This window comes from Anguilla rostrata, chromosome 1 (genome assembly GCF_018555375.3).
Source record: "Anguilla rostrata isolate EN2019 chromosome 1, ASM1855537v3, whole genome shotgun sequence".
Lineage (NCBI taxonomy): Eukaryota > Metazoa > Chordata > Actinopteri > Anguilliformes > Anguillidae > Anguilla > Anguilla rostrata.
The window spans coordinates 4,383,311-4,400,102 of record NC_057933.1 but is presented as its reverse complement, the minus strand read 5'-3'; the positions used below and the strand labels follow the sequence as shown (position 1 = coordinate 4,400,102).

Sequence of the window (16,792 nt, the reverse complement as noted above, 5' to 3'; positions counted from 1 at the left end):
TATGTATCTCATGCAGATGCACCAAACATAAAGAAAACACAGGCCAAGTGTGAGTTATAGTAATACACCCATATTGGCACACACACACACACACACACAGTGGTCTTTCTTCCCCTTCCAGACAGAGGTACCCTGCAACGCCTCAGGGTAGCTGGTGGAGACGGAGGGCGTGAAAAAGGTGCGCTGACTCACCCAAACAGGCAGTGGGCCCATCTGGAACAAACCTGTATGAACAACAACAGCACCATGGTTACACCCGCACTCTGCCCCCCCTCGCACCCTCCCAAAAAAAACAGACCTGCCTGAAACCGAGCCTCCTCCCCCCCACCCCCCCCAAACACAGACAGGACCAGATGTGGACACAGGGGCTGGATTGGTATGGGCCGACCTCCTCACCTGTCCCCCAGGTGACACTGCTTCTGTTCTCTTAAATGTGAGATGGGGCGGGGCTGCGTTTCTTTGGGACGTCCGTGGGAACAGCTGTCTGCAGCTGCCATCCTCTTTCAGTGTGTGTTCCCCCTGCTATCAACCAGACCTGAGCCAACTATGTAATTTAAATGCTTTAACTCTTTAAAGTCTTTCCCCTCCACCAATTCACCTCTTTCCCCATCCAAATTTTCCACTTTGTTCAACTCTTTAACCCTCTGTTAACACGTTACCAGTCAGTTTAGCTGACTGGTAACGTGTTCTTCTCTGGAATTGAGACCCCCAGATGCAAATCTCACCTCGAGCGAGTGCTTCTCACCAGTTAGACTGGAACATTAGGAAACACTCCTGCAGATCGCTGTAAGTTTCAATGAATGTTTCATGTTAGCGAAAAAACCAACACTCATACAAAGGAAGAATTATGATCAGAATATTAGCAAAAATAAGCATCTTTTTAAATGAACAATATTCTGCATTGAATGTTACTGGTGTCTAAAATATTTCGAGTAATTATTTGACACAGGTCTGCCATTTACCCAGACAAGACAGTTTTTCAAACTGCAGGGCACACAGTTACCGTTAAAGCTGCCGGCTTGTGTAAATTATTAACGCTATGGTTTCAAGAAATAAATAATTATCCTGGCTTACAAATGCACACGCTTGCAAATTCATAAATGATCATTTTTGCTGTGTGTGACACCTGTTGGTGAGACAACTTGAACATCAGTTCAACAGTTTGTTGCAGTGGCCGTCATTCCCCAATTGACCAGCAGGGGGGAGAAACTGGCAAGATGCCTGATGGAGAAAGAATACTCACGGCTACTCCCTGCCCAATAACCTGTTCTGGCCATTGATGTAAACATAACCTAAGTGTACCTGGAGAGACGGCAGTACCTGGGTCTCTGTTTATATCGCCGTATAAAATTTGAGTTTGTGTGGGTGCTGGGGGACGAGGGAATTAGGATAATAGAGCCACAGAGATATGAGCACCCCTGTTGTCTTTCTCAGACACATGACGTGTCTCTCGCTGTCGTCTTCAGATGAGTTATTCGCTAGCCGCACGGAAAGGGAGGGAAGAGAAAGCAGAAGGGCAGGAGAGAGAGAGCACTGTCCTAAAGTCTCTAAACCCCTCTCCTCCTTGCTTCCTCCTGCTCCTCCAGAGGCGATTAGAGAGAGACCAAGAGGCCGGCTCGTTCTCGCGCGTGTGGGTGCCATCGCAACCTCAGAGGGTTTTCCAGCAAGCGAGGGACAGGAGTCAGCTGAGATACCCCAACGTCTCCAAAAAGCAGACCGCACCAGTTTTGTTTTGGGAGCCTTTGAAGAACTTGACCTGCCTCAGGTTTCTCCGGGGCAATCTGCTATTCAGTCTCATCTGATAATCTCCCCGGTCTCCAGGGTGGATTTACAGCACCCCCCCCCCCCCTTTTACTGAATGGGACCCCTGTCTCCCCCCTCTCCAATCTTCCCAAGAGGGTAATCTCTGTATTAACTCCACCAACCCACCCCCCCCCCCTTCCCTTCACTTAGCATAGATTTCCGAGGGCACCAAATGTGATTAAAATCAAGAGAGGCCCCTTGTTCACATTTCTGGGAATAAAGTAATTTATCTAAAGGGTGATATGTGGTTTTAGAAGGTCGTTGGGATGGCCGATGGCGAGGGGAGGGGGGCAACATTGTGTTAAACGGTCCAGGATTGCGTTAACCTTTTTCAGTGTGCAGATTTGTTTGTTCGCAAAGTGAAAGGGGTTCTAATTCACACCTTTGGAAATTGATTGTTTTGACAGTGATCGCGTCTTTATTCAGAGCAGATAATCGCAGCTATTGACCTGCTGGCTAATGCAGTGGAACTCCTGTCAGGGGCATTATGAGCTAATCTATGGTCTATTAGTCCAGACAGCTATCTGTGCCTCTTGGTGATTCATTTTATAAAATGCCCATCACTGAGACAGAGGATCTGCCTCTGCGTATGGGTTCCCTAACTGGGGCCTGGGCGCCCCAAAATTATTGATTTTTTTCCATAAGTATTTCATTTATAATTCTATGTTGCATAAATGACTCAGTCATTATTTTTTTAATTTGCCAAAAGCATATTTTATGGTTCAGACACTTTATTAGTCACTTTGGATAAGAGCATCTGAAATGACTAAGTGTAAAAATACATCCTTGGTCATACTGTGATTGTTAAATGTTTCTATTAGAATATAATTTTCTTGTAGCACTGTAAGCACAAAAAATAGTAAGAACGTGAGGCATTTAAATGTATCTTTAATAGTGTCTCTCGTGTATGCAGAAAAATCTTTCATTAAAAATTTATATTTGTTTTTCTCAAATCGACACTTTTCACTGGATGATGCAATTCAAAGACATTGTATAAATAAAGAAAGTGTGTTATCAGCAGTCATCAGTGAGAATGGGGAACCTGGTCAAAGTGGGAGACAGAGGAAGAGGAGGATGAGGAAGATGGGAGGTGGTGGGGGGGGGGGTTGTGGGACAGGATCACAGTCCCACTGTCTCCATCCCCCCACCCTCCACCCCAAAGCTCTGTCTGTATCAAGTTTCTGTTTCCACAGCTGTTAGGGATGTTAGCTTTTTCTCCGCTCCTGAACAACATCTATGGGGGGACTTAACCTAAACCCCCCCCCACCCCCAACCCACCCCTGCCCCCCACACACCCCCTCGCCTCCCCTCACACCCCCCCCCCCAATTCTTCCCTCCCCATCCCTGTTCCTCCAAACTTTGAGTAACTACTCATTCGAACTGTACATGATTCTGCTGTCTGAGGACTATCACCTCAGCGGCAGTGCTAGTTTTCTGAGCTGCAGATCCCTCCCCAGTCAATTCCCCAAAACACACCACAGCACCCCCTTCCTCCCCCCACCCCCCACCCCAGTCCAGAGGGGAGGAACTCCATTGGTTTACACTGAGAGTTTGAGTCCAGAGCTGATATAACTAGAGGTTAATGCTGCAGGGATAAATCTGCATGTAGAACGTCAGAATTCCCATTACCTGTATCAACATGGTGGACAATCAGTGGAGTCAATCACATTGCTTGTGCAATAAATAACTATATACAGCCATTTTGATTCTGGATGCAAATATATTTATGTACCATGAATTGGTAATGTTGAGGAGTGCCACAACTGTATTAATAACTAATTTCTGACAAAATTGTCAGTCTATATAACCCTAAAAATTAGGCTTTAGGATCAGAGGTGAAGACGCAGAGCTCAGCCCCTCCCCCTGGCCTGGCCCCTCCCACAGACATCCACAGCTCCGGCCCCCCAACCCCCACCCAGTGTCCTGTCATCGACGGCGTCGTGAATTCTCTCTGTGCGGCCCACGGTCCAAGCTTGCGTCATAAGAATTCCGTGAGGTTCTGTTCCCCCACGGCCCCATTCTTCACCCGTCCCACGCGCCAGAGGGTCTGGGGTGCCCGGGGGGGGGGGCGGCGAGGGTACGTGTCAGAGGGCGAAACCATAGCAGGATGTCAGAGGGGGCCGTGGGGTGGAGTGGGGTGGGGGGATGGGGGGGTTCTGGGGGGGTTCATGAAGGTGGAAAAGGGCGCAGTCCCAGGACCCTGGCCGACGGTCAAGCTGACAGTTGGCAATGGAGAAGAAAAACAGAAGCAATTTCACCACCTGCTGCAGCAGTGCTCAAAAGCGTGTGTTATCCTGGGGGAGGGGTGTGTGTCGTGTGTCGCATGTCGTGTGTGTGTGTGTGTGTGTGTGTGTGTGTGTTTGGTGTGTGTTTGTGTGGCCGTGTGTGTGTGTTTACGTGTGTGTGTGTGTGCGTGTGTGTGCATTTGGGTGTGTGTGTGGACGTGTGTGTGCATGTGAGTGTGTGTGTGTGCGCTTATATGTGTGTTTGTGTGTGTGTGTGTGTGTGTATGTGTGTGTATGGGTGGAGCGTCTTATTTTAATCTCACTTGAGTCCTTACAACGACCGCCTAATCAGCTAAGCTGCTGATTAGATTAGCCCGAGCCCATTTACTTGCTCTCGATAAGCGGATGACGTGAACGGACTCTTTGCAGAGGCTGAAAACTCACCTGGGACAGCCGAGACGGGCCCATTAGCACGTGCGCCTTCCCGAGGACGAGGGTGGGTCTGCCTGTGTGTGAACTTCCTGCCTGAGTACTACTCCCTGCGGACACTGCGCTGAGCTGGGCGATCGGGGACAAAAGGAAGAATTTGCCCGGTCGCACCGGGACCAGTTTTGAACGGTGGGGTTCAAAGATTTCAAAGAGCACCATCCATTTACTGAACGAATACAGTGACCCACCGCGTATCAAAATTTAGCCCAACATCATAGTTAAATACGCATATTTCACATAAGTCCTCATTTTACCTTGGCATTCTGATTGTGATCCAGGTAACCATGCCTACCACTGCAATATGAGCCTTCTCCTGTTAAAGCGGAAATACCTTAAGATATATTTTATTAGTATATGTCTTGTTTCTTTTATAGACATGCATTCATCTTAATGTTATAAGCATGCAGGACCACGGTAGCTATGTCTCATTTGAGATTTGAACTTGCAAGCTATGATTTACAGCTCCAGTTCCGTAACTGCTGCACCCTCTCAGCGGACCCCACCCAGTTTCCGCCTCTCTCTTAAAGGGGAAACGCACCGGACTGCTCTCCACAGGCCCCCAAGCAGATGCCAGCGTAGTGTAAGTTCAGTTTAGCTCACTTTGATGGGAAAAAGGCAGATCAAACTAATTAGAGGGGAGATTTGACCTTTGAACTGGAGGTGGGAGGAAGGCCCCGCCCCTTAAAGTCTCCTTGGCCTATTATTTTTGTCCTCCTTTGCCTCAAGTGGCCTCAATAATGTCCAATCACCTGTTGAAATTTTGTTTTACCCCAAGCTTTAATTATCAGCAACTGAAACGTTGAAATTACACCTGAGGGGGGTCTTGGCAGAGCTGGAGCAGTTGCCGCCGGCAATGGGACGATGCGCGAAACGGGGGGGGGTTATGTGACGCTGCGGTGAAGAGCCGTTCCTCGCCATGCCGACCAGGCCAGGGTTATAAATAAGGGACCCGGAGACAGAGGCCGTGGGCGGGGCCACGCTATTGGTCGGCTTTGATGTGCCCGCGCGGCCCAGCGGAGGACCAGCAATCATCCCGCCGCCGAACATCGGAAATCCCAAATGAGAGATATCTCTCTCTCTGTCTCTCTCTCTCTCTCTGTCTGTCTCTCTCTCGCTCACCCTTTCTCTCATTCTTTCCCTCTCTCTTTTTATCTCTCTCGGTCAACTCTGTTGCTCTTCCTCTTTATCTCTTGCTCTCCCTCCCTCATAAACACAATTACAAACTCGACTATCCCACAGCACCACCGTGAACACACAGGCAGCACAGACAGACAGACAGACAGACAGACACAAACACACACACACACACACACATTCACACGCTGTTCCCCTGCAGAGGGCCTACCGTTTGGAATAGCCTGGGCCTCGCCTGCTCAGCGAATGCCCGTCTCTCCCTCCCTGTCCCCCTGGTCCCCCTGCGCCGAGGCCCCTGTGATAGCTGCTGCTATGGGAGAGCGTGTGAACCGTTGCCCGCAGATAAACTGCTGCCAATTACAGACGGAGACGAGAGCCTGGAAATTACCCTCCAACACCCCTCCCTGTCCTCCAGGGTTCCTCCTAAATTTAGCCTGCTGTTCCCATGGGTTTACCTCACTTCCACCAGCTATGAGTCTGAGGCCTGGTCTGCTCCACTGCCTATTCATTTACACAGGACAGACAACATGGTTCACAGACTTTCCTGAGAGCAGGAGGATATCAATGCAAAAATAACTCACACACACAGACACACACACACACTCACGCACACATACACATAAACATACACATACACATACTCACACACACACACACACACACACACACTCACGCACACATACACATACACATACTCACACACACACACACACACAAACACGTGCATGCACACATATGCAGCGCCAAATGCAAATATGCGCATGCAGACACAAATAAAACCACACATCCATGTACACACACACACACACACACACACACACAGGCACCCTGGTATTTGGTATTTCCAGGCCACACAGTGATCTGACGAAAGAAACTCATGGAAGACTCCATGATTTCCAGTATTTCACGCTATAAGGACGATATGAAAGAAAAGAGATGAAAGTCGGTGTGTAAATGCTAACTGTACTAGTGGAGCACATAATGGCGTAGGGACAGCGTGGACCCATAAAAACCCCAGCAGGTCCAGATGAGCGGCTTCGTTAGCACCGGCAAAACAGTCACCAGCTGTGCGCCAGCTCTCTGCTTCTATCAGCTCCAGAGCCCCATCCGGATTCAAACCTGCAGGTCCAGCTTGTCCTCAACTGCCACGTCACTGTACCACGGCAAACCCTCCACCCCCCCCCGCCCACCACTCCATGGGAATTTTTAACACGGAAAAATGTAGATTTACTAACTGTCCTGCGGTAGCTTGTACGCCCAATATTTCAGCCAAAAATCATACCTGACAGAATGGCCCTTTCTCCCTGTATATTTCAGCATATATTTTGTGTGTTAAAATTCCTGACTTCAAGTGGCTGCACTATTCTTATCTTATTCACCTCAGGAAATATTTTAAATATTTTGCTGAACAACAGCAATAAATAGTACCAAGTGAAACACGTTACCAATAATACAATATAGAGGTGAGGCAGTAATACAGCATAACATTTCTCCAACATGCAATAAAACACAAGAAACTGCGTATAATTTAGGCACTTCGGTGAGCGTTACTGGTTTGTGGGTGAGACGGTGCTGCTCACCCTAGCAAAGCCGGAGCCAATCGGGACGGGTGACTATGCTTTGCGGACCCAACCGACAGTGTTCTGCACTAAACCAGGCTGGGTCCGTCATACGGATGCACTCACGTTGCCTTTTACATTAAGTCATTTAACAGACACTCCTATCCAGAGACACTTATACAGATTCCTTTTTTTTTTTTTTCAGACAATCCACTTATACAGCTGGATATTTACTGAAGCACTTCGGGGGTAAAGAACATTTGTTCAAGAGCACGGTGACTGTTCCTCACCTGGGAATCCCAACCGGAGACCTCACAAGCCCAGCTTCCTGAACCGTCGTACCGCAGCACTGTAAGCTCCTCTGGCTGAGAGCAACTGCCAAAGAGCATCAAGCTAAAGAGCGGATGCTAAAGATTTGATGCTAAACAAATGTAATGTCGCTTCTTCTCTCTTTCTTCCCCGCACCAAAGAAATTTAACCCTCCTGAACCCCTTAATCGGAAACACTGGGATTATTTTGCACAACGCTCCATTCACCAACATGCCCCCCCCTCCCCCCTATCCTCCCCCCCCCTTCACCACCCACCCATTCTCACACCAGGACATCTGTTAATGCAACTAGCTCACAGTATTAGCGTGCGCAGTGTAAGTATCATGGAACTCTAATGCCATTTAAACGGCTCTTGATCACTTAAATCCACCTTAAATTCCCTTAGCGAATACAAAAGGGGAATTTGTGGTGGATACCAGTGAAGGATCATCCCAGAATATAAAATTAAGTTTGATGGGACATGCTTGCAAGGACGGTAAAGTGGATTAATTATTTTGTAAACGGTTTACTTAAAAACGAAACGAAAATCCAACTCACCCGTGCCCCCAAACCCGACCAGCCCCCACCCCCCAGAACCCTGTCACCAACCATATCACATGTTACTCTTAAGTTTCGGTGTAACCGCAACGTGAAACTGTCCAGCCTTTGTGCCACAATGGGTCAATTGACCTGACCAGAGAGAAAACACCCTTTTCTAGAAATTTCCATGGGGCCGAGTTTCCTTTAGCATCCTGTTGCTTGTGTGACGTGCTTCTAGTGTTTAAAAAAAAAAAAAAAAAAAAGTTAAAAAGGAGTGGAGCTATTTGTCACAGTCTAGGTTCCCACAGAGCAGAACCGGGAGCGCTGATTGGCTGACCTTCACTCCTGAAAGGTCACGGGTGAGAGAGGGCAGAGAAGAGGACCTTCCTCTGATTTATGGCCATGCGAGGCCATCGGATCCCCTTGTGCTCAAAGCTGTTTTTTGTTAAGGGGGTGGGTTGGGGGGGGGGGGGGGGGGGTTCAGGCGGTTGGGGTGTCGTGTTTCCCCATTACCCCCGTGGGACGGGGTAGGGTGGGACCCCGGAACCTGTCCAGATGGCCGGGCCCAGGACATGGGGGTGCGTACTTCCACCGCGCGGTTCTGGATACAGGCTTCGGGACCTAAGAGGGGTCACGGGTTCCAAACCCTGCTGTGCCACTCCCCAGCTTCTTTTGGTTGAAAGGCTGAGTGGCATATAAAAAGAAAACAGAATCTGCAAGAATTGCGCTTCTCACCAGTCAGGCGAATACATTATTTACTTTAAGAATACTTTTCTTTTTTCTTTCTGTTTGATACAATGTTCGTTCACTCTGAAGAAGGAGCTTCACTCCGGAGTGCTTGAGACTTTATTTCCTTGCCTGGATTTAATAGATTGTTCCAAGAAGAGGGCTGTCCTTAAGCTTCACAACTCCATGCTCATTTCCAAGGAAGGAGGCTCCTTCTCGGTGTATGCTTATCACTGAATTTTCCTGAAAGTTCAACGCCGGCACCTTACCTTATTCTGGACATTATTTACATTATTTAAGAGTTTAGCTGATGCTCTTGTCCAGAGAGTTACCTTGCTTACATGTTCATACAGTGTCTTTTTTATATCTAGCTGTGTATTTACTGAAGCAGTTAAGGTCTGGTATCTTGCTCCAGAGTGAAATATCAGTGACCTCCTAGGGAGTCCTATCTGTAGTAGTTTAGCCCCTGTGGTGCTTTCAGTTTTCCTCTCAGAAATTCTCTTTTTTAATACAAGGCCTGCATTGCTGGTACTTAATCTAGCACGATCACATTAGCATATGTATGTCATTAACAGTGAATGTAGTGAATTAGCCCGTGATGACTGTGCAGCTTTTCAGCCTCAAAGCCGTCGCCTCCTGGCCAAGCTGGTGCACCTCGGGGAGTTGTGGTGGCAACGCGTGATATTCATGGACTTACATGGCGGAAAGTCCTTCTCCGCGGGGACGTTTAATGAGCGCCTCCTGCCAAAACACTTCCGCTCTTCTGCCGAGAGGCGCTACATCAAAGCGACCCTTTTTTTAAGGAATTATAAGAATATGTGTTCTGCTCGAGTCACTAGAGACGCTACAGCAGTGTAGGAAATTCTGAGTGCTTCTTCGTCGTGAAGCTCATTCCCAACAACCTCATTGACGCAACGCACGCACTTCGCGTCTGCGAACACAAAATCATCCCAGATGTTGTATGTTTCGTTCAGTTATGACAAGGGGATTGCGAAGTGTATGAATTTGTGTTTTATAAATGGTCCGATAAATCCGCAAAGTTAAACAAAGGGAAGTGACCGATAACAGTGGAAGTGTTAACAAAAATCCTAATGGAGCTAGTTTTGCACACTTTCGGCGTTTAAAACAAACACTGTAAAAAAAAAAAATTTAAAAAACAGAGCGAAATTGTTGCCGTGGAAACTTCTGCACAAGCAGATCCGTCCGGTGTTCCAGCCGGGAGAGGGGCTTCAGGTATTGATGGAGGAGTGACATTTCATGGACCCCCTATTGGTTGGAAGGGCAGTCAGTTGTCAGTTACTGGCTTGATTGAACCAATCAACAGGTTTTGCCCTCCATAACAAACCGCACTGATTAAAAAACGAGCAAGTCACATATCATGTGATCGCTCCACACATTTTTTGGCTATGTGAAGTCTCATTTTCCTACCGTTAGCTTGAAGCATGTAAGACTTCAATAGAGTACCCCCGGCTTTTCATTTTGGTTGTTGACAAGTGCTAAAGTGAGCGTGCTAGTGGAGTGCTGGAGGGCTCCCAAAAAAATGGGCCGAGCTTGAAAAAGCTCTCCTTTAATGTGTTTACTTTTCTTTACCACGTGTTTTGTCTTCTTTCAGGGTGAGTCTCCACGCTCCTGCTGGTGCGTATTGTAAAACAAAGGGCTGGGTAAACGACGGTGTGCTCGCGTTGCGGACTCTGAACGTGCGGCCTGGCTTTTTTCACAGAAGGCTTCCGGACGGGACTGTTCCCGTGTGAGAAGTGAGCAGGAGAACTCCAAAAATTTTAGAACGAGCTCCTCAGCACAGAGAGGTCAGTGTTCGGGTCACACATGTTCTCTTCTGTTTGTTGGTTCCTGTCGCCGTGGTGACCACACTGCCCATAGTGTGCACAGTAGCTTGGTTCGCTGCTCTGGTCTGTGTGTAAAGCTTTGGAAGCTGGACTTTGTCAGCTCAGCTGGTGTTTAATGTTTCTCTGACTGCTGACTTCAGGACATGGCAACCCTGGTACCGGAGAGCCACAGGGTTCGTTGGGGCCCCAGCCCTGGTCCTGGTGAGCCGCAGGGTCTGCTGGGGTCCCCCTCAGCCCTGGTCCCGGAGAGCTGCAGGGTCTGCTGGGGTCCCCCCCAGCCCTGGTCCCGGAGAGCTGCAGGGGCTACTGGTTTTCATTGTCGCTCAGCACTTAATTAATCTGCGAAAGCAGCTGAATGAACAGTTAAGTCACCTCAACTGCTCTCTTGGGTCTTACCCCTGCTTGCTAACTGTATGGTGGGTTGTGAGGTTCCCCAGGCCCAGGGCTGGGGTCCTGACACATGCTGTTACCGTGTGTCCTATATCAATGTCCTCTCTTTTCATTGCAACACAGTAATAGTCATGACAAGGCAGACATCATTGTGACCGTGGCAGATGTTCTTGGCATCAGGAAGTTTTTTTTTTTTTTCTTTCCGGAAGGATCTCTGCCAAAATAATGAAGTAGTACACAAAGGAGCTCACTCAGGTGCAGTTGTGTCAATATACCTTCCTGCCTGTTCTCCCTAAACGAAATCCCACATCCTGTGTGTGTGTGTGTGTGTGTGTGGGGGGGGGGGGATGCAGGGGGTTGCCTGTCATCAGCTCTCCATTTCACCTGGCCTAACCTCCCCCATTCCCACCCCCACCACCAGCCTCCATGCCCCCGCCCCTCCCCCTACCCCAGTCCGATTTTTCAAGTACATTACCCCAAATGACTCCAGCAAGCAAGCTCTCTGAAAAACAAAATGGCCTCTGTCATGCTTCAACACATCTACCCATGCCCAAACAGTGCCCTCCCCACACCCCCCCCCACCCCCCAAAATGGCCATGCGCTCTTGGCTTGCACGAAGCAGGTTCTGTGTTTAAGTGCCGGTCGGTCGGATTCCCCTCTGCGTGGAGTTTACACGTTTTCCCCGTGTTTTCGGGTGGGTTTCCTCCGGCCCACTGCGATTTCCTCCCACGGGCCAGAGGTACAGAGGCTCCAGGGCTCGCTTGCAAAAAAAAAAAAATTGGCTCCCTTGTCAATCTCAGTGCGAGAGCGCACCGGCTGAGTAAAGCTTGAAACACACAACAAATAAAATAAATAAATCCGCCGAACGCGGACAGTCGGGCTTCTCTCATGCGTGAGCGGTGCCGCCGGGGCTCAAGCTGCTGGCTCCGGGAGAACTAGGCCAGATTTTACACACTTCACAGGCCCTCAGAACGCTGGCTACTCCACGGCACACATCCCTTTATGCAGAATAAATGCGAGGGGAGGAAAAAAAACTAAACAACAATAAAAATTTTAAAAAGCGCTCTGTGATTCTGCGACTGCGAAAATAGCAGGACTCTACAGAGGGGCTCGTATGGCCTCGTGCTGATTCACATGTACCTGTCTGAAGGAGGCTTTGGACCGAAGGTAAAGATGGGGTTCTGACAGAGGTCTGCCGGCCTTTTGGATCGACGAGCTGCGGTGTATCTCGTCCTCCCTTCGTTTCCCGCTCGTTCGTTCCCCCGGCTCTTCGTGTCGTGCGCCTGAAGTGGGTCACTTGTGTTTTTCTGACCGTCACTGCCTTCAGACAGTCCTCCTCATCCTAATAAAATGCTCACGGTGGCTGGAATGTGCCGTGAAATTGCACCTAAACACAGGCCTGAAATAATACGCTGTGTGAAGCGGCCGACTTCAAACGAAGCGCGGTGTACGGGAATCAACCCGGACGAGATTACAGAGTGAAATTTGCAGGACCTGAACGACTGTTTGTGCTTATTAATAGCTTAATAATTTTTTATTACCAGTTCATGCCGGGCAATTTTCACTCTGTAGTCTGGTCCCGTTTGATTCCGTACGTTGTGCGTTATTTGTGGTCGCTTGACTTTCAGAGGAAATTCTTTCCAGGTCTGTTGCTGAGGTAACCAAATGATGTTGATAGTCGTGTTTTCTGACCCCCCAGAGTTTAATGTTTGGGAAAACACTTGTCAGCATCCGTCCCGGCGACGGGCTGGCCTGTCTCTCAGGGGTTCTGTGAATTTTACGGGATCATGACATCAGGGACTGATTTGAGATCTGGGAGAGCGGTTAATTGGACATCTGCTCTGCACAGCACAGCTAAATATGCTCAGAGGTGTGCCATCACAATTATGTGATTAGAACAATCTAATGCTGATGTAACAATCACTACTTGTAATTGAAAGCAATAGAATTCTAGAACAATGACTTGGAATTTTGAAGAAAAAAGAAACATTCCAAAAAACCCTGCTCTTTAAAGGGTTAAGAGATGCTATTTTCAGTTTGGGTCTGTCTGCAGAACAAGGAGGCTAATGCTTGGAAACCAGTTAGAGGTAGATCCAGGTGACAGTCTGGTCTAATCTGAATTTCGTCTGCTACCATCCGGCTCTGGGTTCGGACTTCCTGTGATAAAAAGGAATAGCCCCCAGTGTTCTTCCATTCCAATTCCCAACTCTCACAGCTCACTCGTGGAACAATGTTGGAAACTATTTTGACATAAGCACGCCAAACACTCGCTTTTTATCGCATGCTTATTATCATGTTATCTAGCATCCGTGGAACAATTTTTCGCCTGTACTTCTGCACAACTTCAGTCCATGCAGTGTTCTGTAATGAAGGGAGTTTCATGTGAAGAGTATGTGTTTTAAATTACAGATGGTTTTTAAAATCTTTTTTACAGCGCATTTTTTTTTCTTTTATGTTTCGTGTTGTACATGTGGTCCTGCCTGCAAATCCACTTTCCCTACACAGAGTACTAAAGACCGGTTGATTGATTGGGGCGGTTGATTGATGGCATTTGCTCAGGTTTGTTGGAGTTATTACTGTATGACATCAGCAGGACTCAGACAGGGAAGCAGAAACCAGTGGAATGTTCAAAACCAGGCCTGACACAATTCTGGACGCACATCGGATGGTTGGTAAGATGTAACGCCAACGTGGACTGGCTGACCTGTTCTCAACGCTGTGCTTTCTCCTGCATCTTAAAGCTACAGGCCCCTAAAAAGCCAGAGTAGTACCAGAAAAATTTGCTATGAGGGTGCCAAGGAGATTCTGTGGTTAACATGCCCAGTCACAGTCACTGGTCATGTTATTGGTCTTGTGTGTGTTAAAATGGTTTCAGGCCCTGAGTCTCCTTCCTGCATCAGGGACTGCATCAGCCTGCAAATAAACAGCGCACATCCCCCCCCCCCCCCCAAGATTTAAAACCTCGGGGCTAAGCCCTGGCAACGTGACCAGAGGACCTGACAGGGCCCACCCAGGCTCAGGGAGCACGCTCTGGTGCCCCTGGGGTCAAACACCAGCCCCCCCTCTCTGCCCCTCTCTGCCCCCAGGTGCTGTTTGTTATGCCTAAGAGCTGGGGCACGAACGGTCAGGAACCAAACATGCGTTAAAAACCTTGTTTTACACAAAACTAAACAGGACGTGTCTGCCTGGCCACACCGACACTTACTGACTGACTTATTGACTGACTGACTGACTGACTGACTGACATAGGGAGACTGTATTCCTCCAGGGAAGCCTACAGGACTGGAGAAAAGAGAGAAAAATAGAGTGAGGGAGAGTGGGAAAGGTAAAAAAAGATGGAGTGAGAGAGAGGGGGGAGGGAAGGAGAGTGGGAGAGGGAAAGAGAGAGGGCATGAGGGAGTGAGAGAGGGAAGGGGAGTGGGAGAGGGAAAGAGAGAGGGCATGAGGGAGATAGAGAGGGAGGGAGAGGGAAAGAGAGAGGGAGTGAGGGAAAGAGAGAGGGTGGGAGAGTAGGAGAGGAAGAGAGATGACAGGACAGAGATATATCATTATTATTAGTAAGTTTTATTGTTGCACTTTATTTTTTATTGCCCATGTATCTCCCTTTCCATTCTTTATTTTTCTTCATTTTATTTATTTATATATGTGTTTATTTATTGCTATTGCCCTGCTTCTGTCTTATGTATTGTTTCAGTGTAGTGCTTTGGCAAACCTGTGATGCCAATAAAGCGTTATTGAATTGAAAGAGAGAGAGAGAGAGAGCAAGAGAGAGAGAGGAGAGGGGGAGAGAGAGAGAGAGAGCTAGAGAGTGAGGTGCATTGAAAGAGGGAGAGAGGACAGATGAGGAAGAACAGCTGCACAGAAGAACAGAAAAGCAGGAAGAGAACGAGACAGAGAAGTAGAAAAATATGGGCTGAGCTACAGCCAGATGAGAGCGGATGAAATAAATAAGAAAATGTAGAATTTCCCGTCCAGCAGCACATTGAAAATGTACGAGACACATGCTCACACCTCAAATATAAAAAATAAGAAAAAGTTGGAAATATAATGCTGCACTTAGTGGCTGCACTTCATTTTCTTCCTGTATTATTCATTTTGTGTTTATTTTAAGTTTTATTTTATTTTGACTGTGAGACTTGAACACAAGTATAAACCATCAGGAAAGGTTCTGTGATTTGTCCTGTGATGATATGTTGTTCTATAACACATTTCTACACTTTGGCAGTGGATGCTGTATTGTAGTTCAAGCCAATAAAGAGAGAATGAGACTTTCTATATTTCAAGCCAATGAAGAATATTGAAAGCAAAAGAGAGGGGGGAAGAGACAGAGACAGAGAGTGTGTGAGAGAGGGAGTGGGTGTGTGTGTGCGTCTGTGTGTGAGTGAAAGAGAAAGAGAAAGAGAGAGAGAGGGGTTGGAGAGAAACAGAGACATAGTGTGTGAGAGAGAGGGAGTTGGTGTGAGAGAGAGAGAGGGGGAGAGAGAGAAGGAGAGTGTGTACATTTGTGAGACAGAGACAGAGTGCACGAGAGAGGGAGTCTGTGTGTGTGTATGTGAGTAAGAGAGAGAGAGAGAAAGGAGAGGGAGTGTGTGTGTGTAAGAGAGTGAGTGAGAGAGAGAGTGTGTGTGTGTGTGGTGAGAGAGAGAGAGTGTGTTTGTCTGTGTGTGTGTGTGTGTGAATGAAAGAGGGAGAGAGAGAGAGTGTGTGTGTGTGTGTGTGTGTGTGTGTGTGAAAGAGAGAGAGAGAGATGTGTGTGTGTGTGTGTGAAAGAGAGAGAGGAGAGAGAGAGAGTTTGTCTGTGTGTGTGTGTGTGAATGAAAGAGGGAGAGAGAGAGAGATGTGTGTGTGTGTGTGTGTGTGTGTGTGTGAAAGAGAGAGAGAGAGAGAGAGAGAGACTGGCTCGCAGGTAACCTGACTCTGGCCAGGCGGTGGCCTCCTCTTCGCCGCTCGCTGTGCCCGTTGCTACTCGCTCGCGTGCCTTTGTCAGGGAGTCGGAAAAAAAGCTCCGCTTACAGGTGTTGGGAAAACGTGAGACAGGAGGTGGGAGGACAGAACAAAGCAGTAAGGGCCCCAGGCCCAGTCCAAAGCCTGAGTCAGCCTGCACCCCTCCACCACTTCCCTTCTGTCGCTATTACTCTGTGTGTGTGTGTGTGTATGTGTGTGTGCGTGTGTGCGTGTCTGTGTGCGGGTGTGTGAGTGTGTGTGTGTGTGTGTATGTGTGTGTGTGTGTGAGGTCGCTCCTCACCAAAGTAGCATAAACACCTACTAATGCAGCTGGCTTGGTTTGGGTCAAAAAAAAAACAATGAAAAACAATGATGGCACAATGGCTATAAACTCCCAAATACCCTTGTGTACAATACAGCACATTGTAAAACCAGTAGACACTATATGACCAAAAGTATCTGGACACCCCTTGATCTGGGGCTGCTTTCATGGTTTGGACTAGGCACCTTAGTTTCATTCAAGGCAAATCTTAATGCTACAGCATACAATCACACTCTAGAAGATTCTGTGCTTCCCCAACAGTTTGGGGAAGGCCCTTTCCTGTTTCGGCATGTCAATGCCCCCAGGCACACAGTCAGGTCCATATAAGAAAGGGTTTTGTCGAGAATGGTGTGGAAGAATTTGACTAGCCTGTATAGAGCCCTGACCTCATCCAACACTTTCGGGACCAATTGGACAGCCAACTGTGAGGCAGGCCTAATTGCCCAATCAGTGCCGGCCTCAGTAATGCTCTTCTGGCTGAATGGAAGGAAATCCCGGCAGCAATGC

The 16,792-nt window shown here is 48.1% G+C and overlaps 1 long non-coding RNA gene across 1 annotated transcript; it reads right to left on the bottom strand.

Moving 5' to 3' along the window:
- Nucleotides 1–3,729: 3,729 nt before the first annotated feature.
- LOC135234901 (uncharacterized) lies at nt 3,730–4,984 on the bottom strand. Its single transcript, XR_010324239.1, has 3 exons — nt 4,772–4,984; nt 4,473–4,586; nt 3,730–4,019 (listed from the first exon to the last, which is right to left on the bottom strand). It is a non-coding gene; the product is annotated as an uncharacterized LOC135234901 (long non-coding RNA).
- Between the last annotated feature and the right edge of the window lie 11,808 nt (nt 4,985–16,792).